Source organism: Anomaloglossus baeobatrachus, chromosome 10 (assembly GCF_048569485.1).
Source record: "Anomaloglossus baeobatrachus isolate aAnoBae1 chromosome 10, aAnoBae1.hap1, whole genome shotgun sequence".
Classification (NCBI taxonomy): Eukaryota; Metazoa; Chordata; class Amphibia; order Anura; family Aromobatidae; genus Anomaloglossus; species Anomaloglossus baeobatrachus.
The window spans coordinates 22,413,743-22,441,404 of NC_134362.1; the positions used below are offsets into that span (position 1 = coordinate 22,413,743).

Consider the following 27,662-nt stretch of genomic DNA (forward strand, 5'->3'; position numbering starts at 1 on the left):
TTAAATGATGTACTCCTCCACCGCTACTTCTTTCAACACAGATGTATCTATGGCTAGGTTGTCACGCTGTACAAAGGGTTGGTGGGAACTAGTAAAGAGTATTCCCCACTAGGTGGCAGCAGTGTAGTGAAGGACAGTCAAAGTAACGCTGTAACAGAAGGGAAGCTCAAGTACAGCAGAGTAACTTCAGCAGGCAGTTCACAGGCGAACCACCAGGGGGCAATAGAGTAGTCAAACAGTCAGGATCTATCCGGGAAGTCAAGTCACTGCAAAGGGAGTATCAAGATCAGGTCAGAAAACAGAACCGAGGTCGGATGCCGGGAGATCAGGTATGCAGAGGGGAATACAAAGGGCACAGGGAACAGAAGACAAGACCGAAGGGGACACAAACAAGGGAAGGAGAATGAACCAGGATAGGTAAACAAATGACAGGAGACAGAAGTCAGGGACTGGGACAGACGGACAAACAGGGGAAGGTACAGGTCAGGGCACGGTAACAAGGAGTCAGATCAAGCAGGAAATCTCATCAGAGCCAGTCACAGGTTGCAAAGCAAAACTATAACCAGCACTGGAATGCTGGTGCAGAGCCCAGATATAGTGTCTCCTGAAACCAGAACGAGGCTGATGGGAGTTAACCCCTGACATGACCAGGCCAGGTATGGGAAACTCTGGAGCGGGGAATACCAGTCCTGGATCATGACATAGGGTAGTGTTATAAAATATATTCTCCTTGAATATTCTCGAGCTGTATTACATATAGAGGAAGAAGAGAGTATTTATACCCCACAGCGCATGTCACCTGAGCTCTGAACTTGCAGATTCACAAGCAATTATATCAGAGAAGTACAGCTTTGAAGATAATGGAGATGTTGAGGTGGTCTGATCTTCTTTCTACAGGAGCGCACCTCTCTTGCCGGGATGATTGACAGTTCACACCGGCCGCATGGTCATGATGCAGGTCTTCCCTGTGCACGCGCTCATGCTCCAAGCAACATAGCTAATCAGGAGAACTATACTACATTTCTGTGTTGCTTTCCTTATCTACAAAGTATGCAGATTAGGTAGCCATAGTTGCAACCATTAGCAACTAACTGTCACAATATGAGTGGTCGTGACCTTGAATACCAAAGATTCTATAATATATTATATGTTATTTATTTGTATATAGTTATATATATATATATATATATATATATATATATATATATATATATATATATATATATATATATATATATATATATATATATATATATATATATAAAAGGAGAGCCACATACCTAATCCGGAGAACTATACTACATTTCTAATTCCAGGTATTTTCTTATACTATTATTATTACACCTACTACATATTGGGATCGGATCTTGGAGATGGGAATACCCCTTTAACGCAATTTCAGAACGTGACGTCTTCTGTGATTTTATTTTTGATCCACTACAACCATTTATTCCCCGGAGATTTATTAATTTGGCTGCATCTCAGATTTTATTTATTTTTTTGCATCCATGTATCCGTAATATGCAAATGAATTTCTATTTCTGCTCTTAGATGATATATTTATCCTGCCAAATTTGCCGAGTAAAGGTTTATTCGCAGATGTAAAGTATGATTAACAAAACCCATGACATTCCAAGAGCGGCAACAAATTCTGGACCCGAAATTAAGGGGATTCTTTTTTTTTTTTTTTTAGTGAGAAATCATCTAAATAAAGCAATTCCCGGGGGTTGTGATTGCATTGCAGCCTGATGAAGGTATTTCCACCAGGGGCGAAAGTTTCATGCCTGGTATTTAAAGGTACAGTGCGGTCCTCCGGCAGCCCTGAACAGCTGCTAGAGGACCGTCCCGGGGGGCATATGCCCTCCTGCCCCCTGTACCAACCTGTCCCTGGGCGAAACTAATACGGTAGGTGCAGGGGTTGTAATCGTAGGGGGAGCAAAAAGTCCCTTTTGCAATAATTGGGGGCCCCTTTTGCATTGGGACCAATGTCATGAGAATGTATCGAATTAGCATCATGAAAAATTGGAGTTCCGTATGAAATACAGTATGTGACAACGGAACACTGGACACATTGTATAAGGGAGAAATAATATTTAATCATGCAGAATATTCGGAAATTTCCCTCTAATTCTGGTGCACCCCTTGATCTAGCTCATCTCTAGACCCAGACTATATTGATATTTTTATATTGATTTTTCCAATTTTTTTTTAAAAAAAATTTCTGCTGGGCTTAGATTTGACCCGGAGCTGCCAGTCGTTTTCTGGCAAGGAAAGATTAACCCCTTCCCATTAGAATCCAATGCATTTCTGCTGCAGGGATGCAGAGCGCTGACATTACCATTGCAGGGAACGGCGCGGGGATGAAAGCCATATGCATCCATTCTGCAGGCAGTCAGCAGAAAATGAACATATATTGACCAGCGAGCGGAATAATAACTTTGTTGACAATCTCAGGGTTGGCGTTGTCGGAGAGAGGACTGTGTGGGTGGAGTGGAGTAGAGAGAGGCCAAAATCCAACCATTTGCTGGCATCTCTCCACTGATCTGGATGCCAATGCTCTCCGCACGTTGACATGCTGCTCATTTTGTGGCGTTCTAAGCAGACGCGCGGAGCTGTGTACAGTCATTAAACTCCCAGCAACTGGGCACGGACACAACCTTTTAACTCCTTTCCCGTCCCATCGCGCTGGCGAATTGTCTAAGCTTTCTAGCCTGAGAACAGTCAAAATGTGTAAGCAGAGCTGAGTTTGTCATCTCACCGTTAAAAAGTGCAGAATCTGGGCAAGATGAAAGGGTTAAGATGATGTAGCAAATTTACTGGCAGCCCCACTTTGATGAGATGAGCCTTATCACAAACTCAGCTCTGCTACAACAATCATTTTAGTATTAGGCCGAAGTCACACTTGCGCGTATCTTGTGCGAGTCTCGCATCGCATCACCCGGCTCGGCCTGATGCTCTCTGGACAGGAGCATCTCAGCTGCATAGAAATATATGCAGGCGATCCACTCCTGTCAGGAGAGTGCGGCCGTGCCGGGTGATGCGATGCGAGACTCACACGAGATACGCGCAAGTGTGACTCCGGCCTTAGACTGTGCACACACTGCAGATTTGGTGCAGAAAGTTTCTGCATGAAATCTGCACTTTCTGGCAGAAAAAAAGCACCAAAAAAAACATGAATTTTTGGTGGGTTTTGTAAGTGTTTTGTGCCATGCATTTTTTTTTAATGAAGACAATGTCTGGAAGGGCTAAAAAATGCAGGAAAAAAAAGCACCAACAATTGACATGCTGCAGATTATTTTCTGCATCAAATTTGAAAGGAAAAAATAAGCAACCTGTGCACAATCTTCAAAATTCTCATAGACTTGCTGGCATGATTTGGGCCACAATCTGCACTAAATCTGTTCCAAATTTGCTACAAAAAACACCCTGGACTTAACCTTAGGCTATGTTCACACATGGCATTTTTGCAGCGCTTTTTTTGCAGCGCTTTTTTTGCTTGGTATTATGCAAATCCATGCTAATAAAACTCTGCTTTTTAGGCTATGTGCCCATGGGACTCTGTATCTGCGAATTTTTCTGCATCAAAATCCGCAACTTTCCCCCGGAATCCGCACCTTTTCATAGGCGCGGATTTTGTGCGGATTTGATGCGGATTTGATGTGGATTTGACGCAGATTTTGTTGCAGATTTTGCAATTTTTTTTTAATTCAATTGAATAGGCAAAATCCACATGAAAATCCGCAACAATAATTGACATGTTGCAGATTTTTCCGCACGAAAATCCGCACGTTTTCCGCTGCAGAAAAATCCGCAGGGTGGGCACAGCATTTCCCAAATACCATAGAAATGGCTGGGGAGTAGCTGTGCTGCAGATTTCTGGAAAATCCGCGGCTTTTCCTCGAGAAATCCGCAGCAAAATCCGCGCATTTTCCGCAGCGTGGGAACATAGCCTTACAGTTCCAGCAAAGTCTATGAGATTTCTGAAATCTCATGCATACACACACATGCGCACACACAGACGCACACACAGACGCACACGCACACACACGCACACGCACACGCACACACAGACACACACACACACGCACACAAACACACACAAACGCACACAAACACACACACACGCACACACTCTCACATACACACGCACACACGCACACACACGCACACACACAATATATATGAGGTTGTCCACGCCTTTAAGATTGATGGCCTAGCCAAAGGATAGGTCATCAATGTCGGATCGTCCGACACCCGTATCCCGCTGATCAGCTGTTACTGGTGGCGGCAGCAGCTGGGGGATGGAAATGCTCAGTTTCGGAGCTGCCTCATCCTCTGATAGCGACTGCGGCTGGGTACTGCACATCTGCCAACTATTTAATTCAATAGGAGGTGGATGTGCAGTACCCGGCCAGAAGACAAGACCGCTCCGGAACTGAGCATTTGCCGCTACCGCTACCGGAACCAGGAATGGCTGATCTACAGAGGTACTGGTTGTCAGACCCCGACCAATCACACATTGATGACCTATCCTAGGGCATCAATGTTAATATAGTGGACAACCTCTTTAATTTCCCCTGTGGGCTCTGCAGGTATATTAAAGATGTTTTCTATGTATAGGACTGGTGTATGATCATGCACACATCGCAACAAAAATGTGCAGACATTACATCATCAGCAACTTTCACCTCCCATTGTGGAAGAAATCAATGCCGGAGAATAATAATAAAAGTAATATTTATTCATTTATATAGCGCTATTAATTCTACAGTGCTTTACATACGTTGGCAATTCCCCATTGGGAATCACAATCTAAAGTCCCTACCAGTATTTCTTTGGCGTGTGGGAGGAAACCGGAGTACCCGGAGGAAACCTACGCAAACACGGAGAGAACATACAAACTCCTTACACATGGTGTTCGTGGAATGTGAATCCAGGACCCCAACGCTGCAAGACAGTGCTAACCACTGAGCTACCACAAGACTGCAGTGCTAACCACTGAGCCACCACAAGACTGCAGTGCTAACCACTGAGCCACCACAAGACTGCAGTGCTAACCACTGAGCCACCACAAGACTGCAGTGCTAACCACTGAGCCACCACAAGACTGCAGTGCTAACCACTGAGGCACCCCTTTACTAATCTGTATTCCACCCCAGACTTCAGCTGACCATTGGTAGTCACAACAGCAGGACACCCTACAATTGCAATTTGGTTGGGGTTGTTAAAGCCATGCAGCCCCTTTAAGAGGAGCTTTGCTACATGAAGAACCATTCTCTCGATACCAGGTGATGAAGATTGTATCCAGTAGAACAGAAGCTTCGGCCGCTCAGAGAGGGAAATGCCATGCAAATGAGTGGATTGGCATCTCGGACCGGTACATCTGTTACATCGCTGTCAGTCCAATGAGGCTCATTAGGATTTGAGAGATTGAGAGATACATACTTTATTTTAGTTTATTGTCCAAATGTGCCATGTGTGATGACAATATGAAAACAATCTCATGGATAATAATGAAATTGCATGTGACTATGTGGAGCGAACTCAGTGCTCCCCACCTACGGAGCATTGTAGGGGGACGCTGATGGCAAAACAGGATGGCACCGCTTACCAGCCACTCTCTAGTCACATGCCGCTATTCAGGATGTGATGGACTGATGCCAAGAGAAGAGGCAGACACTGTGTGTGGGCAGACACTGTGTGATCGTGTGATGTATCATGCCACTTCTGAGGAAAGGGGGGAGAAGCTTCATATATACAATTGGTACCAATCAGGAAGATCGGACAGTAGGCCATGAAGAGTGTGCACCGCTCTGCTGAGGCTGAACAGCAGGAGCCGACATAATAGCACCCCGAAACCTGTATGACCAGTGAGATAACTAGCGTTCAATAGGCCCCAGTGCAAATATCAACCTGAGCCTCCCAATTCATGTTGGTCAGATATAATGGCCCTTGCAGCATTCTAGATCATCTAAAGACATAGGTAGCCGCCCCCATGGAATAATGGCCTCCGTCCAGGACCCTTCCTTTACTCATGTCCCCCATCATGGGCCCATTCCTGTAATACGCTCATTATGAACTCCTTACTGCTATAATGTCCTCCATCCTGTCCCCTTCTTGTAATCATGTCCCCCATCATAGGCCCATTCCTATAATTAAGTCATTATGAACTCCTTACTGGTATAATGTCCTCTGTCCAGGCCCCTTCCTGGAAACATGTCCCCCACCATCGGCATCTTCTTATAAAAATGTTCTTGGTCCTGAGCCCCTTCCTATAATAATGCTACCCAAGATGGGCCCTTTTGTCATGAGTGTGGCAAGTCTGGGACCCGAAAGTCACAATGCCTTATTGTTTGCAGGTCTACAATCTGTACTTGAGTAAATTTACTTTCTTTTAGTGATGTAGGGGTTTATGACACTTTCCTATTTGGCTGTCCTTTGTAGCCTTAATCTCAGGTGCAACTCTTTTGTGACCACTCTCCTTCACTATGTAGAGTCATGTATCTTTCCATCTGATGCTGGTTATAGATTCTCATTTCTATGCTGACCACTTTGGAAGGAGCCTGTCTCTGGAAGAAGCTGAGGAGTCGTGACTATTGTAGCTGTGGTGTTCAGCTGCATTGGAGGAGCTTGGAGTGTTTTTCCTTTTGTGTCTATTTTCCTTCTTTATGTCTCCATTACCTTGTGTTGTATTATTGCAGTGGTGAGACTAGTGTTCTCACCAGTTTTCTCACTAGCCAGGGTGAGCTCAGAGCAAGCAAGGGCCTAGGCACATGACGGCGATGAGGAAAGGATTCGTATAGAGACATTAGGGAGCATAGGGTACAGACTCAGGTGACTTGCAGGAGGTGTCCCCTCTGCCCTCTCCCTTTTGCTAGGGCCTTTCTTCTCCCATTCCCATTGTTACCCTTGTGCTACCCTGCACGCTAAGCATCTTCACAATCAGGCGTGATACTCTTGTTGAAATAATGTCCCCCACTATCTTCCTGTAAGAAATGTCCACCCCATCCTGGACCCTTTATGTCCCCGTTTCGCTGCTGTTTTCCAACACATTTAAAAAACAAAACAAAAAAAAACCCCCAAATCTGATGACCAGTGTCCTGCACAGCTGGCGGAGGAGGAGTCGGCAGCTGACTTTGGCGTTCCAGTCACTGGAAACACATGACATAACTGCCATGGGCCACCTGTGAGGGTCTGATTAATGTCAGCGGCCGGCCTCTGATTAGCCAGTGACATATATTGCAGTGCAGGGACCTGGCAGGCCTCTGCACTGTAATATTCTTCACCTGAACGTGCATCCTAGGATACACATCCAACTGAAATAGACGCCAGTACCAACAGGACCCCCTTCCCGCAGAGGCCCGTTTATTGTTGCACCCTCTGTGACTGCGATTGTTATGCCCCTGTCTATGATAATGTGCATCTCAGAAAAGCAACTGAGGGCTGTGTCCTGTATGGAGGTGGAGCTGCAGGGGCAGATGTAAGGTGTAGAGCGCTGCAGCTCAGAAAAGTTATAGATGGCAGAGGCACCAGTATGATGCCTGAAAGACCAAGAGTCTGCAGAACAGAGAGAGAATGAGCCATAAGAAGCCTGAACTAAGGAAGCTGCTGTAGACAGATCAATGCCAACTTGTTTAAAACAAGACTGCCATCTTAATGAGGGATCACATCCCAGCTGCCTCCTGTAGATAGAGTGATAGTGCTGCTTTCTAGTAAGTGTTTTATCTCACTCAGAGCTGGATTCCAAGCCACACTGCTCAGTTCTGCTGTATAATGTCCTCCATGCAGCTGCTGCTTTTTTACGTGAACTACAAAAAGTCAGGGTGGCATGAATCCCTCCTGTTTGTGTGTGGTGTGTATGGGAGACATCATAGCAGAGAGTCTCCACCCACCAGCTCAGAAACGAATCATTCACTGCAAAATACAGGTAGAGGCCAACTTGATTAAAACAAAACTGCCAACCTAATGAGGGATCGCATCACAGCTGCCTCCTGGAGATAGAGCGATGGGGCTTTCTAATAAGTGTTTTATCTCACTCAGAGCAGGATTCCCAGCTACACTGCTCAGTGCTGCTGTATAATGTCCTCCATGCAGCTGCTGCTTTTTTACTTGAACTACAAAGAGACAGGGATGAATCCCTCATGTCTGTGGGTCCTGTGTATGGGAGACATCATAGCAGAAAGTCTCCACCCACCAGCTCAGAAACTAATCATTCACTGCAGAATACATATAGAGGCCAACTTGATTAAAACAAAACTGCCAACCTAATGAGGGATCACAGCTGCCTCCTGTAGAGATATGGAACTGTTTTCTAGTAAGTGTTTTATCTCACTCAACGATGGATTCCCAGCTACACTGCTGAGTACTGCTGTACAATGTCCTCCATGCAGCTGCTACTTCTTTACAAGAGCTACATAGCGATAATAAAGCATGAATCCCTCATGTCTGTGTGTGCTGTGTATGAGAGTATGGGAGACATCTTAGCAGGGAGTCTCCAACCACCAGCTCAGAAACTAATCATTCACTGCAACATACAGATAAAGGCCAACTTGATTAAAACAAAACTGCCAACCTAATGAGCGATCACATCATAGGTACCTCCTGTAGATAGAGTGATGGTGCTGCTTTCTAGTAAGTGTTTTATCTCACTAAGAGATGGATGGATCCACAGCTACACTGCTCAGTCCTGCTGTATAATGTCCTCCATGCAGCTGCTGCTTTTGTACATGAGCTATATAGAGACAACGGAGCATGAAACCCTAATGACTGTGTATGGGAGACATCATAGCAAGGAGTTTCCACCCACCAGCTCAGACAACTGAAGATAAGATAACGAGCCTGCAGAAGGGAAAACTGTGAAAAATTCCTGATAATGGCCAGAAATAGTGATTACAGGAGAACTTACAGGAGAGCTGAAGGGACAGCTACACTCCAATGTACAACAACTTTGCAGACTTTGCAAGTATTGGGAATACTGAAGATTGTTACTTTTTTGTTATTTATTGATAATGAGGTCAAGAGTTTGGATTTCAGCAAATAAAAGGAAGATCAGGTGCAGGAATTCAATGTGGACACTGCCCAGGAGGATAGCACGGCCGTGCCAAGAGATCATTGTGCTTTACAGTACTTACAGTCCCGGCTCTTGTGGTTGCCAGGACAGTCAATCTGCAGGCAGCAGGCTCCCTCATTATAATGTCGCCTGCAGTGGAGTTCAGCCCGGTGCCTATTTCTATACCCCACGTTTGCAATGAGCCTGTAGGATTTCAATTAACCTCTTCAGTGCTAATTGGAAAACCACACGCTTTTTACATCTCATCTACTTGTAGACATCTCCATGAGATAATAAAAGTTGTTTTGTTTTTCTAAACTAATTATTATTAATCACAAGGATTTCACATCCAAAAGTAAACCTAATTTGCCCCTAATAGAACCTACAGTACTTCACGTCAGAGTCTTGCTTTATTGGGGTCTTAGTATTTTACTCGGAGAACGGAGCAGAATACAAATAAGTTAGGCAGAAATATTTAGATACAGAATTAAAGAGTTGCAGGGTGGCACTGGAAAACCAGGTTCATTCTTTTTGGGAAGAGTTATTATGGGGAAATTCTCTTTAATGGGGTTATATACGTCTAAATGGGGGAATGAGGTGCTCTGGGGACGTTATATCGATGACATCCTGCCGGTATCGGAGGATTGTGTACATGGCCGGCATGTCATCCGTCAAGTGTCAGTCAATACAATGTCAACAGCACACCTCATTTCCCCATCTAGATGTAAGAGCACAGTGACAGACACTGACAAACCCTTAAAGGAGTCCGAGACTACTTTATTTTTTAGCTCTGGGATAAAGAACTAACAGGCAAGTGGTAGCTAACTACCTGCCTGCTAAAAGTGGTCACGGACTGTCCCTGCGGCAATTCTGATGCTTCACATCAACAAAGCAGCTCTTCCTCTACCAGGTTGCTCGGTTGATGGGATGTGACTGTTAATGTCATGCTGACTGACAGCCAGCTCCCCGCAGTTAGGCTGTGGGGAGCCAGCTGTCAATCAGCATGATAACATTAATTCCCTCTCAACAGAGCTGTCACAATGTGACTGTAGGAAAGTGAGGGAGAGGGGCTCCTATGCTGTCCCACATGCTAGAGGTCCCTAGGTTATCTCTAAACTCAAGGTTACCCCTGATGGTGGAGATACCTGAGTTTAATGCGTGGCTAAGCTCCTGACCAGAACTGATCTTATTCCCCCCTTCCACTAGTGAAGAAAGAGGCAGGACTGTAGGAAAGCGAGGGACAGGTGTTATGATCCGGAACCATGGAAGATCACCACAAATCATTGGCAAAAAGGTGACAAGAGCATTGGCAACTAATCTGGCCGCCATCCCCTTACTAACCAACACAACTAGAAGTAGCCGAGGGGTGAACTAACATCCTGTGCACCGCGAACCCAGCCGGAGAACTAACTATCCTAAAGGTAGGAAAGATGAATAACTCTCTGCCTTAGAAAATAGACAAGAATAGCAAGCCCCCCACATTCAAAGACTGCAGTGATATAGGAAAAACACAATACACAGGTAGATAACAGGATTAGCAAAAGGTGAGGCCCCCGCTGACTAAAATAGGAAAGGACAGGAAAGGGACTGATGGTAGCCAGAGAAAAACCCTGCAAAATACCAACTTCCTGATAGTACAAAAAGGCCCTCAGATCGCTCGATCTGAACTCCGTCCTATACCAGGTGCCCTTGTCATACCAATGAACAGAAAACAAGAATTATAACAAATTCAACAAGCCATAAACACATGGACCCAAAGGAGCTATACTCCACACAGAACTGCAGGGAGTTCCTCAACAATCCACTGAGGGGGAAAATCCCTGGAAGGAAATAAACTGAAACCAACCACAACAAAAGACAAACCCAGATAAGCAAAAGAACCAGGCAATATATAAAGAGCAAGAACTTATCTGGAGTGGATGTGGTGTAGAGCAGGATTAAGCAGGCTAGAGATACAAAGAACAACTGACATCCGGCAACAGCCTGCAATCAGACCAGGACTTAAATAAGCAGAGAGTTAGGAAAGGAAACACCCACTGCACAACCCACCTGATCTCTGTCCAAACCCTTCCTGGCCACCAGAGGGAGCCTCCCAGCAGCCAAGACATAACTAACATTCACAATAGTACCCCCCCTTTGAGGAGGGGTCACCGAACCCTCACCCACGCCACCGGGTCGCTCGGGATGAGCATGATGGAAGGCGCAAACCAACCTGTCCGCATGAATGTCAGAAGCCACAACCCAAGAGTTATCCTCCTGCCCATAACCCTTCCATTTCACAAGGTACTGAAGCTGACGCCTACTGCGACGGGAATCCAGAATTTTTTTAACCTCATACTCCAGATCCCCTTGTACCAAAACAGGGTCAGGAGGCGCTGCTGCAGGAACTGCTGGCTCCACATGTTTCTTCAACAAGGACTTATGGAAGACATTGTGAATCTTAAATGACGCAGGCAGAGTCAAACGGAAAGATACAGGATTAATAAGCTCCGAAATCTTATAAGCTCCAATAAATCTGGGCTTAAATTTAGGAGACGGAACTCTCATAGGAATATTTTTAGAGGACAACCACACCATGTCCCCTACTTTAAACCGGGGACCAACAGTTCGACGCCAGTTGGCAAACTTTTGGGCAGTTTCTTGGGACTGAAACAATTTATCCACTACCTGCCCCCAAATCTGCTGCATTCTGTTGACCACCGAATCCACCCCCGGACAGTCAGACGCCTCAAGCTGCCCTGAGAGGAACCTAGGCTGATACCCAAAATTGCAGAAAAAGGGGGACACCAACGTGGTAGAGCTAGCTCTATAGTTAAGGGCAAATTCAGCCAAAGGCAAAAACGAAACCCAGTCTTCCCGATCCGCAGAAACAAAACACCGTAAATAGGTCTCCAGAGTCTGGTTAGCCCTTTCAGTCTGACCGTTGGTCTGAGGATGAAACGCCTAGGAGAAAGACAGCTGAAAACCCAATTTGGAGCAAAAAATCCTCCAAAACCTGGATACAAACTGCACCCCTCTGTCAGAAACAATGTTTTCGGGAATACCATGCAAACGAACAACATGTTGAAAAAACAAAGGCACCAACTCTGATGAAGACGGCAACTTAGATAGGGGAACCAAGTGGACAATCTTGGAGAATCTGTCACAGATCACCCAAATCACAGTCATTTTCTGAGAGACGGGAAGCTCTGAAATAGAATCCATAGAGATGTGCATCCAAGGTTTCTTAGGTACAGGCAAAGGCAATAATAGCCCACTAGAACGTGAACAACAGAGCTTGGACCTAGAACAAACTCCACACGACTGCACAAAACGACGGACATCTCGGGACAGGGAAGGCCACCAAAAAGAGCGTCTCACAAGATCCCGATTACCAAAAATGCCAGGATGACCCGCCAAAACAGAGCAATGAACCTCAGAGACAACTCGGTCTCTCCATTGGTCTGGGACAAATAGTTTCCCTGTAGGACATCTCTCAGGTTTATCCCCCTGAAATTCCGCCAGTGCCAACCGCAGATCAGGCGAAATAGCCGAGAAAACTACACCATCATTCAGGATAGTAGACGGTTCGACAGCCTCCAAAGAGTCAGCGCAGAAACTCCTGGAAAGGGCATCGGCCTTAACATTCTTGGTGCCCGGCAAAAAAGAGACCACAAAATTAAACCGGGTAAAAAACAAAGCCCACCTGGCCTGCCGAGGATTCAACCTCTTGGCCGATTCCAGATAGATGAGATTCTTGTGGTCCGTAAGCACCACAACTTGATGCTTAGCCCCCTCCAACCAATGCCTCCACTCTTCAAATGCCCACTTCATAGCCAATAATTCCCGGTTCCCCACATCATAATTCCGTTCAGAAGGAGCAAACTTCCGAGAGAAAAAGGCACAGGGCTTAAGTTTACCCGAAGTAGCGTCTCGTTGAGACAGAACAGCACCTGCTCCGATCTCTGAGGCATCGATCTCAACTTGAAATGGGCGAGACACATCAGGTTGCTGCAGAACTGGGGCAGAAGTGAATCGCCTTTTAAGCTCCTGGAAGGCCACAATAGCCTCAGGGGTCCAATGCTCAGCATCAACTCACTGCTTGGTCAAATCTGTCAGAGGTTTGAAAATGGCAGAAAAATTGGCTATAAATTTACGGTAAAAATTAGCAAACCCCAAAAACCGCTGCAGGGATTTTAGAGAAGTCGGTTGCACCCAGTCGTAAATAGCCTGAACCTTAACCGGGTCCATTTCAATAGCGGAGGGAGACAGGATGAAGCCCAAAAAGGAAATCCTTTGCACCCCAAAGAGGCACTTTGACCCCTTAACGTACAGTGCATTATCCTTAAGTATCTGAAAAACCTCCCGTACTTGCCCCTCATGAGAGTCCCAATCATCAGAAAAAATCAAGATGTCATCCAAATACACAATCAAAAATTTACCAATAAGGTCCCGAAAAATATCATTCATGAAGGCCTGGAAGACAGAGGGTGCATTAGTGAGCCCAAAAGGCATCATCATTCCATTTGGTAAGGACCGCCCACTTACAAAATTTCTGACAAAACGTTTCTGCAGAATCCAAACCCTGAGTTAAGGACAACAAGACCTTTTCTGTATGGTCCACAACATTGGGTTCGTCATATAATAATCCCAAGGCCTGAAAAAAGTAGTCCACATCATTGAGAATCGGATCATCAGACGCTAAAGAGAAGGCCCAGTCCTGAGGGTCACCACGCAGCAAGGAGATGACAATCTTAACCTGCTGTACGGGATTCCCTGAGGACTTAGGGCGCAGGTCAAAAAATAATTTACAATTATTTTTGAAGCTCAAAAATCTCGACCTATCTCCCGAAAAAAATTCAGGAACGGGAATTTTAGGCTCTGCAAGGGGAGTCTGTGCAAGATAAGACTCTATACGACGAACTTTAGCATCAAGATGAGCAACACGCTCACCTAATTCATCCATGCTAGACAAAAGAAATCTTCCACAGAACCCAAAGAAGAAGAGGAAAAACACCAAAAAAAAAAAAAAAAAAAAAAATTTCTCAGCAGCTTTTTTTTTTTTTTCCTTCTTAAGAGTACCCTTTAAATTTGTTTGGCCGGATGTACTGTTATGATCCAGAACCATGGAAGACCACCACAAATCATTGGAAAAAAGGTGACAAGAGCATTGGCAACTAATCTGGCCGCCATCCCCTTACTAACTAACACAACTAGAAGTAGCCGAGGGGTGAACTGTGCACCGCGAACCCAGCCGGAGAACTAATTATCCTAAAGGTAGGAAAGATGAATAACTCTCTGCCTCAGAAAATAGACAAGAATAGCAAGCCCCCCACATTCAAAGACTGCGGTGATATAGGAAAAACACAATACACAGGTAGATGACAGGATTAGCAAAAGGTGAGACCCCCGCTGACTAAAATAGGAAAAGACAGGAAAGGGACTGATGGTAGCCAGAGAAAAACCCTGCAAAATACCAACTTCCTGATAGTACAAAAAGGCCCTCAGATCGCTCGATCTGAACTCCGTCCTATACCAGGTGCCCTTGTCATACCAATGAACAGAAAACAAGAATTATAACAAATTCAACAAGCCATAAACACATGGACCCAAAGGAGCTATACTCCACACAGAACTGCAGGGAGTTCCTCAACAATCCACTGAGGGGGAAAATCCCTGGAAGGAAATAAACTGAAACCAACCACAACAAAAGACAAACCCAGATAAGCAAAAGAACCAGGCAATAAATAAAGAGCAAGAACTTATCTGGAGTAGATGTGGTGTAGAGCAGGATTAAGCAGGCTGGAGATACCAAGAACAACTGACATCCGGCAACAGCCTGCAATCAGACCAGGACTTAAATAAGCAGAGAGTTAGGAAAGGAAACACCCACTGCACAACCCACCTGGTCTCTGTCCAAACCCTTCCTGGCCACCAGAGGGAGCCTCCCAGCAGCCAAGACATAACTAACATTCACAACAGACAGGGTCCTCTATGCTGTCCCACATACTAGTGGTCCCTAGGTTATCCCCAATCTAAGTATTACCTCTACTGGTGGAGATGCCTGATCCCATGCCTGGATAAGCTCCTAACCAGAACTGATCTTATTACCCCCTTCCACCAGTGAAGGAAGAGGCAGGACTGTAGGAAACTGAGGGACAGGGTCCCTTATGCTGTCCCACATGCTAGTGGTCCCTAGGTTATCCTCAATCTCAGTATTACCTCTACTGGTGGAGATACCTAAGTTCCATGCCTGGATGAGCTCCTGACCAGAACTGATCTTATTCCCCCCTTTCACCAGTGAAGGAAGAGGCAGGACTGTAGAAAAGCGATGGACAGGGTCCCCTATGCTGTCCCACATGCTAGTGGTCCCAAGGTTATCCCCCAACCTCAGGATTACCTCTACTGGTGGAGATGCCTGAGTCCCATGCCTGGATAAGTTCCTGACCAGAACTGATCTTATTCCCCCCTTCCACCAGTGAAGAAAGAGGCAGGAGTGTGATGGAAACACAGACAAAGACAGACAGGGAAAAAAATCAAAACTCTGATACAGTGCAAACACACAAGATTCAACAATGAGAGACTCAGGAGAAAAACAAGAGCAGGAATGAAGCAACAAAAAGACAACAGGTGTTAACTCTATAACCGCACACAGCAACAAGTACTACAACCACCAGTTAGTCTGGATCACAACACCTCACCGGACCAGCTACGATAAACTATAGCCGGCACTAATGGAAGTGTCCAACCAGCATATATAGGAGAGCAGATGTGATTGGCTCCCCCACAACATGTGATCAAAGATGACTCACAAGCAGACCAGCAGAGATTATCTCTTACTAGATTACCTATGAACTACCAATCTATTGGTCGATGCCCGAGTCAGGCTGCGCTCATTACAGACCTCGGAGAAGGTAAGAGGCGGAGCGTCAGAATCAATAGTCTGAACAGCTCCCGACACTGCCATGTTAGAAAATACCACTTTGTGACTAGAGCAGAGCAGAAGAGAAGTTTTTGCTCTGTCAACGTGATGTCAGCACAAGCAGAATCACCGGCCTGAGCGGTCCATGTTTGCTCTTTCCGGCAGAGATCTGGCTAGGACAGGCACGTAGTTAGCAGGTACTGTAAATAAAATTGCACCAGACAAATATTAATTGTGCACCCTGAAGGGCTATATAATAGCATGGCCAAGCTACAAAACAAGATTAAGCATGATAGGATCACTTAACGAACGCTGGAGCTTGACATATTTCTCCCAATTTCCTAAGCACATCATGAATTGGCTGAACGTCACCACCATAGTCATGATCCATGGGTGACTAATACTGAGTCATACTGAGGAATTGATGTCAGACTTTTACCTACCAATGGGTCTTTTCATATTTTTCCTCCTGTCTATACATATCCCAAGATTAGTGGCATGAGATAATAAAATAATAATAAATAAAAATAATAATAATAGTAATAATAATAATAGTAATAATAATAATAATAATAATAATAATAATAATAAATCATAATTATTATTATTATTATTAATGATTTTTATTATTATTATTAATAAAATAATAATAATAAATAATATTTAATAGTAATACAATAATAATAATTAAATAATACTAATAATAATAATAATAATAATAATAATAATAATAATAATAAACAAAATAATAATCATTAGTCTTTAAAGCAAAAAAAACCAAACTTTTTGACACTCTGTTGGGAGACATTTTTGCTATATGTGTCTATATGTGGCCCACCCAGTGGTTTGTATGTGAACTGCAGCCTGTGAAGGGTTTCGCTTGCAAGTTTGTATTTGCGGAAGGCTCAGGGTGGACTTGTCTGGATAACTCGATAATAATAAGTAAAGTTTTTGTGATTTTTTCCTTCTCCATACACAGAAGCCATCAGTGGGCTGCACACCAAACACCTTCAAGGCGTAAGTGGAAAATAAAATATTTTGCTATCTGATTTTCTTTGGATCTATCCCTCGCTCGCCTTAGGTTGAGACTGAGTAATGACGTGAAAACTGACGAGAAACTGGGAAATGTTCCAAAAAGGCAGCTCCGCTCGCAGGTATGTTCATTGCCTTAAAAGATTCATCAGAGTCAACACATAAAGAGAAGGCTTACATTTCTCCTGCACGGCTAGGGCCGACTGCCACATTATGCAACGCGCGGCTCTCAGCTTGAAAACAGCTTGTGGATATTGCAAAAGTGCTCACCCACATAAAGGACGTGTACTGGAAAGAGGGGAATAATTATATGCATTATTCATTGTTTAAAAATGTATATTTATGTAGTTATATAAAAAAGAAGAAAAATGATATCCTACACCAGTGCAAATACAGCAGATGAAGACGTGCCCGTAGGTGCAACACCAGTGCAAATACAGCGGATGAAGACGTGCCCGTAGGTGCAACACCAGTGCAAATACAACAGATGAAGACGTTCCCGTAGGTGCAACACCAGTGCAAATACAAAGGATGAAGACGGGCCTGTAGGTGCAACACCAGTGCAAATACAACGGATGAAGACGGGCCTGTAGGTGCAACACCAGTGCAAATACAGCGGATGAAGACGTGCCCATAGGTGCAACACCAGTGCAAATACAACGGATGAAGACGGGCCTGTAGGTGCAACACCAGTGCAAATACAGCGGATGAAGACGTGCCCATAGGTGCAACACTAGTGAAAATAGAGTGGATGGAGACGTGCCCATAGGTGCAACACCAGTGCAAATACAACGGATGAAGACTTGCCCGTACGTTCAACACCAGTGCAAATACAACGGATGAAGACGGGCCTGTAGGTGCAACACCAGTGCAAATACAGCGGATGAAGACGTGCCCATAGGTGCAACACCAGTGCAAATACAGCAGATGAAGACGTGCTCATAGGTGCAACACCAGTGCAAATACAGCAGTTGAAGACGTGCCCATAGGTGCAACACCAGTGCAAATACAGCGGATGAAGACATGCATGCTCATAGGTGCAACACCAGTGCAAATACAGCGGATGAAGACGTGCCCATAGGTGCAACACCAGTGCAAATACAGCAGATGAAGACGTGCCCATAGGTGCAACACCAGTGCAAATACAGCAGATGAAGACGTGCCCATAGGTGCAACACCAGTGCAAATACAGCGGATGAAGATTTGCCCATAGGTGCAACACCAGTGGAAATACAACAGATGAAGACGTGGCTGTAGGTGCAACACCAGTGCAAATACAGTGGATGAAGACGTGCCCATAGGTGCAACACCAGTGCAAATACAGCAGATGAAGACGTGCCCATAGGTGCAACACCAGTGCAAATACAGCAGATGAAGACGTGCCCATAGGTGCAACACCAGTGCAAATACAGCAGATGAAGACGTGCCCATAGGTGCAACACCAGTGCAAATACAGCAGATGAAGACGTGCCCATAGGTGCAACACCAGTGCAAATACAGCGGATGAAGATTTGCCCATAGGTGCAACACCAGTGGAAATACAACAGATGAAGACGTGGCTGTAGGTGCAACACCAGTGCAAATACAAAGGATGAAGACGGGCCTGTAGGTGCAACACCAGTGCAAATACAGCGGATGAAGACGTGCCCATAGGTGCAACACCAGTGCAAATACAGCAGATGAAGACGTGGCTGTAGGTGCAACACCAGTGCAAATACAGTGGATGAAGACGTGCCCATAGGTGCAACACCAGTGCAAATACAGCAGATGAAGACGTGGCCATAGGTGCACGGTGCCGCAGTTGGACGCAGTTGCAATCATTTTATTAAGAAGTTGCAAACTCTTAAAAGTGTTTTCCAGTTTCAACATTGAAACAATAAACTGGGATTGAACTCACCCTCCCTCGCGTCAGTGGTGATGTCATAACGACAGTGCACATAACTGCTGCAGCCAATCATCGACCTCAGCATCTTATGCCATATGCATACAGCCGAATCCAGACTTGTGTAGGGTAGACACAGCTCCTGAGCCAGTTGTACCCCTAGACAGGGGCCGTGGTGGTTACGTTTGTCATGGAGTATGAAGGGGTTAAAATCACCCCTTTCTTTGCATATTTAATCGAATGTAAATCATTAAGAATAATGGGACAGACAGAAGGGAGTGTGGCTTCAAAACAGTCTGAACAGGAACTGTATCCTCAAAAAAATATACACAAAAAAAATACATACTAAAAATACATATAAAAATACACACAAAGAATAGAAACAAAAAAATTACACAAAAACACACATATTAAATAGAAACAAAAAAATACGCATAAAAATACACTAAAAAGTACACTAAAAAACACACAAAAAATAGAAATAAAAAATACACATAAAAATACACACGAAAAATAGAAAGAACAAAATACACAAAAAATAAAAAAATAGAAACCAAAATTACACATAAAAATACACTAAAAAACACACAAAAACTAGAAATAAAAATACACTTAAAAATACTAAAAATACACACCACAAATACACATAAAAATACACATAAAAATAGAAATAAAGAAATACACTTAAAATGCACATACAAAATACACATAAAAATACACACAAAAATAGAAAAAAAATTACACAAAAATAAACATAAAAAATAGAAACAAAAAAATATACATAAGACACTAAAAAAACACACAAAAAATAGAAATAAAAAAATACACAGAAAAAATAAACATAAAAATACACACAAAAAAATGAAAATAAAAATTACACAAAAAATACACATAAAACAATAGAAACAAAAAATACACATACAAATACACTAAAAAATGCACTACAAAAACATAAAAAATAGAAAGAAAAAATACACTCAAAAAATACACTAAAAAATACGCATAAAAATAGAAACATAAAATACACACACAAATACACATAAAAGACTAAAAAGGTACATGCAAAAATACAAATAAAAAATACACTAAAAAATACACATAAAAATACAAGAGTGTTTCTACAGCTTTTGTTAAAAAATTACATTTTTTTGTCAATACATTATCACAAAGGGCTAGCAACACCCTCAGCTAGCTGCAATTCACATCCCAACCATTGGGTGCCCGCAGACATGCGCATACACCACTAACATCTTCAAGCAGAATATCACACAATTTTTTTATTTTTTCTGTATTCGGCTCATGTCTTGTTACTCATGTACCTGTACTTGAAGAGCATCATCTTTTCTTTTTTTAGATGCAGACTCGTGAAAAAAATGATTGTTGAACTTTGTCTTTAAGATACCAGGGAAATATAACCACAAATGATATATTTTGAAGTACAATGTATCACTCAACATATTACTATGAGTAATGAGTATGACTCCATGCGATCAGGCGTTACTACTCATAGTAATATGTTGAGTGATACATTGTAATTCAAAATATATCATTTGTTGTTATATTTCCCTGGTTTCTTAAAGACAAAGTATGGAGTAAACAATGACGACTTTATGCAAGAAGCTTCCGATGATGACAATCTTATATATTATGTGATGTTAAACCAGAACGACAACAAATATCTTTTCATTTTTCTTTGGATAAGCGTATGTATCCTCCAGGAAGAAATAATGGATATTTCCCTTTTATTGAACTCTTTGTACATGAAAACATCAGCTTTACACAAAGGAGCCAACGAATGTGTGGGATGATACAAGGTTTCTATTCTCATCGTCCCCGGCTTTACCATTGGCTGCGTGCTCAGGACTGTGGCGCCCAACAATAGGTCCCTGAGCTAAATGTAGATGATGTGAGCTGTCGAGATCTCGTTCTTTAGAAAGAATAATACATGGATTTCACATCTAACCGCCACTACGCTTACAAATGTGACTCGATCATGAATGATTTAACCTAAACACCCAGCCGACCCCTGATCGGATGGCTGCGAGCGAGTAGAATCTAAATGCGCGCATTCCGTAAAGGAAACATTCAAATTCTACTTACAACTTGGCAGCTATAATTTCATGTAATCATCAGCAATATCTTAGGGGGTTTTTTTTCCGCTTTCCTCGTATTGTTCTGCTAACAAAACTCAACAAAAGCCTTCCAAATGGATCTGCCATGAGTCACTTCTTTCCATCAAATATGTTCCGTATGGCATTTAAAATGTGAGTTAATCCACTCTTGCTGTCATAAGATAAAGGCTTACATTTTCATCTGTGAAATGAGTACAATAGGTTAGAAACCGGGAACACTTAATTATCTCCGGTCTACGAAGACGATCAAGTTTTTTTTACATTTTTTTTTGCAAAAGAAGCCTATGTTCGAAACGACACATCGGAGCGACAGGTCCGGGGCGAGACCTGAGATTGATTTTAAGGTGTTAAGGTGCGGAGATCTCTAATAACAGAAAAACCCCTAAAAACCATCCGGAATGTTCTATGGAATTAGATGAAGGAGATACAATTAACGGTTTGTTACACGAACAAAAGCAGGTGTTTAAGGTAGAGAGACGCGACAACAGAGAGAGGGGCATGTTCACCGCGACTGCTTGTGAGCAAATTATCATTTTTATGCTTTTCAAAGAAGACAGCTTTTCCCCGAGGACTAGAAATGAAAGGGCGGAAGAACGAGAGTGAGAGTGTTACTTCAAACAAGTTCTTCTATGATATTGTTTTTATAGAAAGGTGGGTTTGACATGGAAAATTTTCGGCATCTTGCAGATGTTCAGTATCATGTAAATATATGCTAATGGAGGCACGCACAACCTTTTCTTGTCTAAGGGCCAAATTTGTACTACTCCCAAGGGACCCCAATGTATTCTCACTTGTGACATATTTCCAGTATACATCTGACGTGGGAGTCCCAGAAGCGTAAATTCATCCCAACTGGAAGGATTGGCTTTGTCGCTCCCCTATTTGGTATTTGCAATGCTACTACTGGGGGGGTAGAGGTACACAGGAGAGATGTGGAGCTCCTGAGTGCAATGCGGCGTCTGCCCACTAGATGTCATCAGTATCTAGACAGGGAGGTAGCAGAATTGCCGTACACGTCGAGAGTCAGAGCCGGGAGGTCACGTCAGTGCAAAGGATGAAGAGTAGACAAGGTCACGTGGAAGCCTAAGGTCAGTAGTCAGGAGATACAGATGGGGAGCAGAAGCGTAGTCAGAGAGCAAGCCCGGGTCAGAAGCCGAAGGGAAACGTCAGTACAACAAGATGAAGCAGGATTGAAAAAACAAGACAAGCGGAAGGTCAGGAAGTCGGGGAGCACAGACAAGAAGGACGGATCGGTGGACAGGTAGAGGAGTCAAGGTAGTGGAAAGAGGATGAGAACAAACTCACAAGAACCAGAAGAGCACACTGCAGAGCAGGAACTATCACTGGCAAAGGTCCGGTGGAAAAAGCCCAAAGACAAAGCAAGGCGATTACCGGACCAAGGCACCAAACAAGCCCCGCCCAATGGCAAGGATCCGGGGAATGCAAACAACCAAGCAATATACAAAACCCAATGGCTCTGCAAGGAGCAGAGCCAAAGGTGAATCATGACAACATTCCAGTGAAATACCTCTTTAAGAGAGAAATCTGGGTACCCATTGCATGGCCCAAACAGGATGTGTTTAGAGGGAGAGTTGTACAAAAAATATTTGCAGGAACCTGTTAGATCATCCTCATCAATAAGTAGTCCATCGTTGATACCAGACCCTTGCAAATGTCTTTCAAACTTGCCGGCATCTCCACCTCCTCTCCTCCTTTTTTGATTAGTCAACCTGGCATGAAGTAATGATTATATCACCCTGCAGGGTTGGACTGGTGCACCGGGACACTGGAAAATCCTCCGGTATGCCCCACCCCAGTCCAGCACTGCATCTCTTGCCTCCTGCACTGCTCGGTGTTTTAATGGCATGCACCGCGTGCGCTTTTCCAGCAACGGAGGACAGCCTGCACTAAACCAACAAGGTGATGTGAAGAGCAGTGCAGCGTCTTCACATCACCTGCTGCGGCCGCAATTGACACCTTACAATGAAGACGTCATGTCAGGCTAACTAATCAAAAGAGGATCAGGTAGGAGAAAGTTCACATGGACCTGGTATAATGACCATGCACTTCCTAGTTGGCCGCAGGACCAGGGTTTTGCAAAACTTGTTGCTCAACTCCTTTCAGAAGTTTTCAGAGTAAAGAAAACCAATCATGGCCTCTACTACTTTTACCTAGATGCCTCAAGGCAAATTCCATATTTACTTACGATAATTTTTTCAAATATTTCGGCAGTCAATTCAAGGGTGGAAACTTCCCTGGTGCACCTTGTGCAGTTGTGTCAGGACGCAATAGGTAAAGTGGCCCATTTCTGCCTCCAATGCAAGAAGAACTGAGCATTTTGATGAGCTTCTTACCTACAAAGGGCCCATATATTGTTTTTGTCAGAATCCGCCATTGAGTCACGTCAATGCCCCACCTCGACCAACAATGCTTCAAGCTGTTAACAACTCATTGAAGTTTTATTCTTTTAAAGGCTTTTTAAAGGGTTTGTCTAGTAGTTTTATGCTGATGGCTTATCCTTAAGCCCACTTTACACGTTGCAATTAGTTGTACAATCGCATTTGCGATGTGACACGCCCAGGTTGCATACGGGATCTTATGAGATTTCACGTTGGTCGTTCATTTGCTGTCACACGAGCGTTAGTAGTCTATGTTAAATTGATCAATTTTGTGTGCGATCCTTTAGATCATGTGTTCTGTGACGTATGCATTGGGCACCTTTTTTATTTTTTTATTTATTGACTTGCCAAGCGTGTGTAATGTGTAGGGATGCGTATTTTTTAGCTATGTCATCTGCCATTCAGCTCTGCTACATGGCCGCTGACAGCAGACACAGACAGCCATGTAGCAGAGCTGAATGGCAGATGACAGCAGACACAGACAGAGCCGCACTGTCAGAATGAACTCGGGTGAACTTCCCCCGACTTCACGGTCATGCTGCGGCTCTGTCTGTGTCGCGTCCTGATTAGCGGTCACCTGTGAAGGTCTCACCGGTGACCGCTAAACTCCTGAGTAACTGAATTGAGCAGCCCTCTCTCATATACTCACCGATCCCCGATCCCCGGCGCTGCACGGCGTTCACACTGCTCCGGCGGCTTTTACTGTTTTGAAAAAGCCGGCCGCCCATTAAACAATCTCGTATTCCTTGCTTTCCCCGCCCACCGCGCCTATGATTGGTTACAGTGAGACACGCCCCCACGCTGAGTGACAGGTGTCACACTGCACCCAATCACAGCAGCCGGTGGGCGTGTCTATACTGTGCAGTGAAATAAATAATTAAATAATTTAAAAAAACGGCGTGCGGTCCCCCCCAATTTTAAAACCAGCCAGATAAAGGCATACGGCTGAAGGCTGGCATTCTCAGGATGGGGAGCCCCACGTTATGGGCAGCCCCCCAGCCTAACAATATCAGCCAGCAGCCGCCCAGAATTGCCGCATACATTAGATGCGACAGTTCTGGGACTGTACCCGGCTCTTCCCGATTTGCCCTGGTGCTTTGGCAAATCGGGGTAATAAGGAGTTATTGGCAGCCCATAGCTGCCAATAAGTCCTAGATTAATCATGTCAGGCGTCTATGAGACACCCTCCATGATTAATCTGTAAATTTCAGTAAATAAACACACACACCCGAAAAAATCCTTTATTAGAAATAAAGAACACAAACATATACCCTGGTTCACCACTTTAATCAGCCCCAAAAAGCCCTCCTTGTCCGGCGGAATCCAGGATGCTCCAGCGTCGCTTCCAGCGCTGCTGCATGGAGGTGACCGGAGCTGCAGCAGACACAGCCGCTCCGGTCACCTCCACGCAGGTAATGAAGACAGCCATGCGATCAGCTGAGCTGTCACTGAGGTTACCCGCGGCCACCGCTGCATCCACCGCTGGATCCAGGTAACCTCAGTGACAGCTCAGCTGATCGCGCTACTCACCGCCGCTCCTATCACCTCCACGCAGCAACTGAGGTGAGTAGCGCGATCAGCTGACCTGTCACTGAGGTTACCCGCGGCCACCGCTGGATCCAGGTAACCTCAATGACAGCTCAGCTGATCGCGCTACTCACCGCCGTTCCTCTCACCTCCACGCAGCAACTGAGGTGAGTAGCGCGATCAGCTGAGCTGTCACTGAGGTTACCCGCGGCCACCGCTGCATTCACCGCTGGATCCAGTGACAGCGGGTAACCTCAGTGACAGCTCAGCTGATCGCACGGCTGTCTTCATTACCTGCGTGGAGGTGACCGGAGCGGCTGTGTCTGCTGCAGCTCCGGTCACCTTCATGCAGCAGAGCTGGAAGCGACGCTGGAGCATCCTGGATTACGCCGGACATGGAGGGCTTTTTTGGGCTGATTAAAGTGGTGAACCAGGGTATATGTTTGTGTTTTTTATTTCTAATAAAGGATTTTTCGGGTGTGTGTGTTTATTTACTGTAACTTACAGATTAATCATGGAAGGTGTCTCATAGACACCTGACATGATTAATCTAGGATTTAGTGGCAGCTATGGGCTGCCAATAACTCCTTATTACCCCGATTTGCCAACGCACCAGGGCAAATAGGGAAGAGCCGGGTACAGTCCCAGAACTGTCGCATCTAATGTATGCGGCAATTCTGGGCGGCTGTTGGCTGATATTGTTAGGCTCAGGGGCTCCCCATAACGTGGAGCTCCCCATCCTGAGAATACCAGCCTTCAGCTGTATGGCTTTATCTGGCTGGTTTTAAAATTGGGGGGAACCGCACGCCGTTTTTTTAAATTATTTAATTATTTATTTCACTGCACAGTATAGACACGCCCACCGGCTGCTGTGATTGGGTGCAGTGTGACATCTGTCACTCAGCGTGGGGGCGTGTCTCACTGTAACCAATCATAGGCGCCGGTGGGCGGGGAAAGCAGGGAATACGAGATTGTTTAATGGGCGGCCGGCTTTTTCAAAATAGTAAAAGCCGCCGGAGCAGTGTGAATGCTGTGCAGCGCCGGGGATCGGGGATCGGTGAGTATGAGAGAGGGGGTAAGAGGGATAGACTGACATGGACAGAGAGTGAGGGACAGAGATAGTGACCGACTGACAGAGATTAGTGAATGACAGACCTTTTTTAAGCTGCAGTGCAGAGCGCACACCTGCGCACATAGCATCAGACACCAAAATCGTATGAGGGATGTCACACGTTACAATTGACTAGGTTCGTGCAACAAAACGCTCAATTCTAGACAAAGATACGATGTGTTTGCGAACAACGGTTTTTCGTTCAATCCTGATCGCACGTAGATGTCACACGCAAATACCTCACAAACGATGCCGGATGTGCGTCACTTACAACTTGACCCCAACGACGGATTGTGAGATATATTGAAGCGTGTGTAGCGGGCTCTAGGATAGGACGTCAATATTAGATTGACCTGTCTCCTCGTCAAATAGCTGTTCCCGTTGCCGACACCGCGGACAGAATCCTTGTCCATCAGCTGTTCCCGATGTCGGTACCGGGCAGAATTCTTGCCAGTCAGCTGTTATTGATGCCGACAATGGGCAGAATCCTTGGCAATTAGCGGTTACAGATGTCGGCACCAGGCAGAATCCATGGCAGTAAGCTGTTACTGATGCAGGCACCAGGCAGAATCCTTGCCAGTCAGCTGCTTCCGGTGCCGGCACCAGGCAGAATCCTTGCTAATCAGCTGTTCCCATTGCTGGCACCGGGCAGAAATCCTCAATTTAGAAGCAGCACAGCACAGCTACAACAATTGTATAGTGGCTGCAACCAGACACTGCACATCCGCCCAATATTTAAATGACTGGAGTGGGTCTACAGTGCCCCGCTGAGTTTTACTGTGTAACTGAGCACATCTGACTGCTGCCATCACCGGGGAAAGCTCTGTAATTTTAAGAGGGATTATTCAATATTGTTTTATGGGAGATAAACTGTGGAAAAAGAAGTGCAATAGGGTCTTACCCCAGTAGCAAGAGGGGGATGAAGAGGGGTGGTATTACTCACCTATAGGGGTTGTGAAAGTCACAACTCCTATAACAGCATGTAAGATACTCTAAGCCATGGCAGCGGTCCCCAAATGGCAGATAACAGAGAGTAGTAGAATAGGGTGTCCAAGCCGCGCCAATGACTAGCCGATCATGAAGATTGTAGATTAATGTTGCTTTTATTCAATGCACATGTCAACGAGTTTTGGGAGACACAGCTCCCTTCCTCAGGACAGACTGGCAAGAAACATCAAATCTCGGCCTTCAGGGCAGAGGGGCAAAGAAAAAGCCATATCTGAGACTGACTAATAAAAGGAAAAGATTAATATGGGCAAAAGAACACAGACATTGCACAGAGGAAGATTGGAAAAAAATGTTATGGACAGACAAATGGAACTTTGAGGTGTTTGGATCACACAGAAGAACATTTGTGAGACGCAGAACAACTGAAAAGATGCTGGAAGACTGCATGACGCCATCTGTCAAGCATGGTGGAGGTAATGTGATGGTCTGGGGTTGCTTTGGTGCTGGTAAAGTGGGAGATTTGTTCAAGGTAAAAGGGATTTTGAATAAGGAAGGCTATCACTCCATTTTGTATTGCCATACCCTGTGTACAGCTCTTGATTGGAGCCACTTTGATCCTACAACAGGACAATGACCCAAAGCACACCTCCAAATTATGCATGAACTATTTAGGGAAGAAGC

General features: G+C 44.7%; 1 protein-coding gene across 3 annotated transcripts in view; it reads right to left on the reverse strand.

The window, feature by feature from the left end:
- The window catches only part of LRRC4C (leucine rich repeat containing 4C), a 970,587-nt gene that overhangs the window by 468,829 nt on the left and 474,096 nt on the right, over positions 1-27,662 (reverse strand). The gene's annotated exons all lie outside the window — the stretch shown is intronic.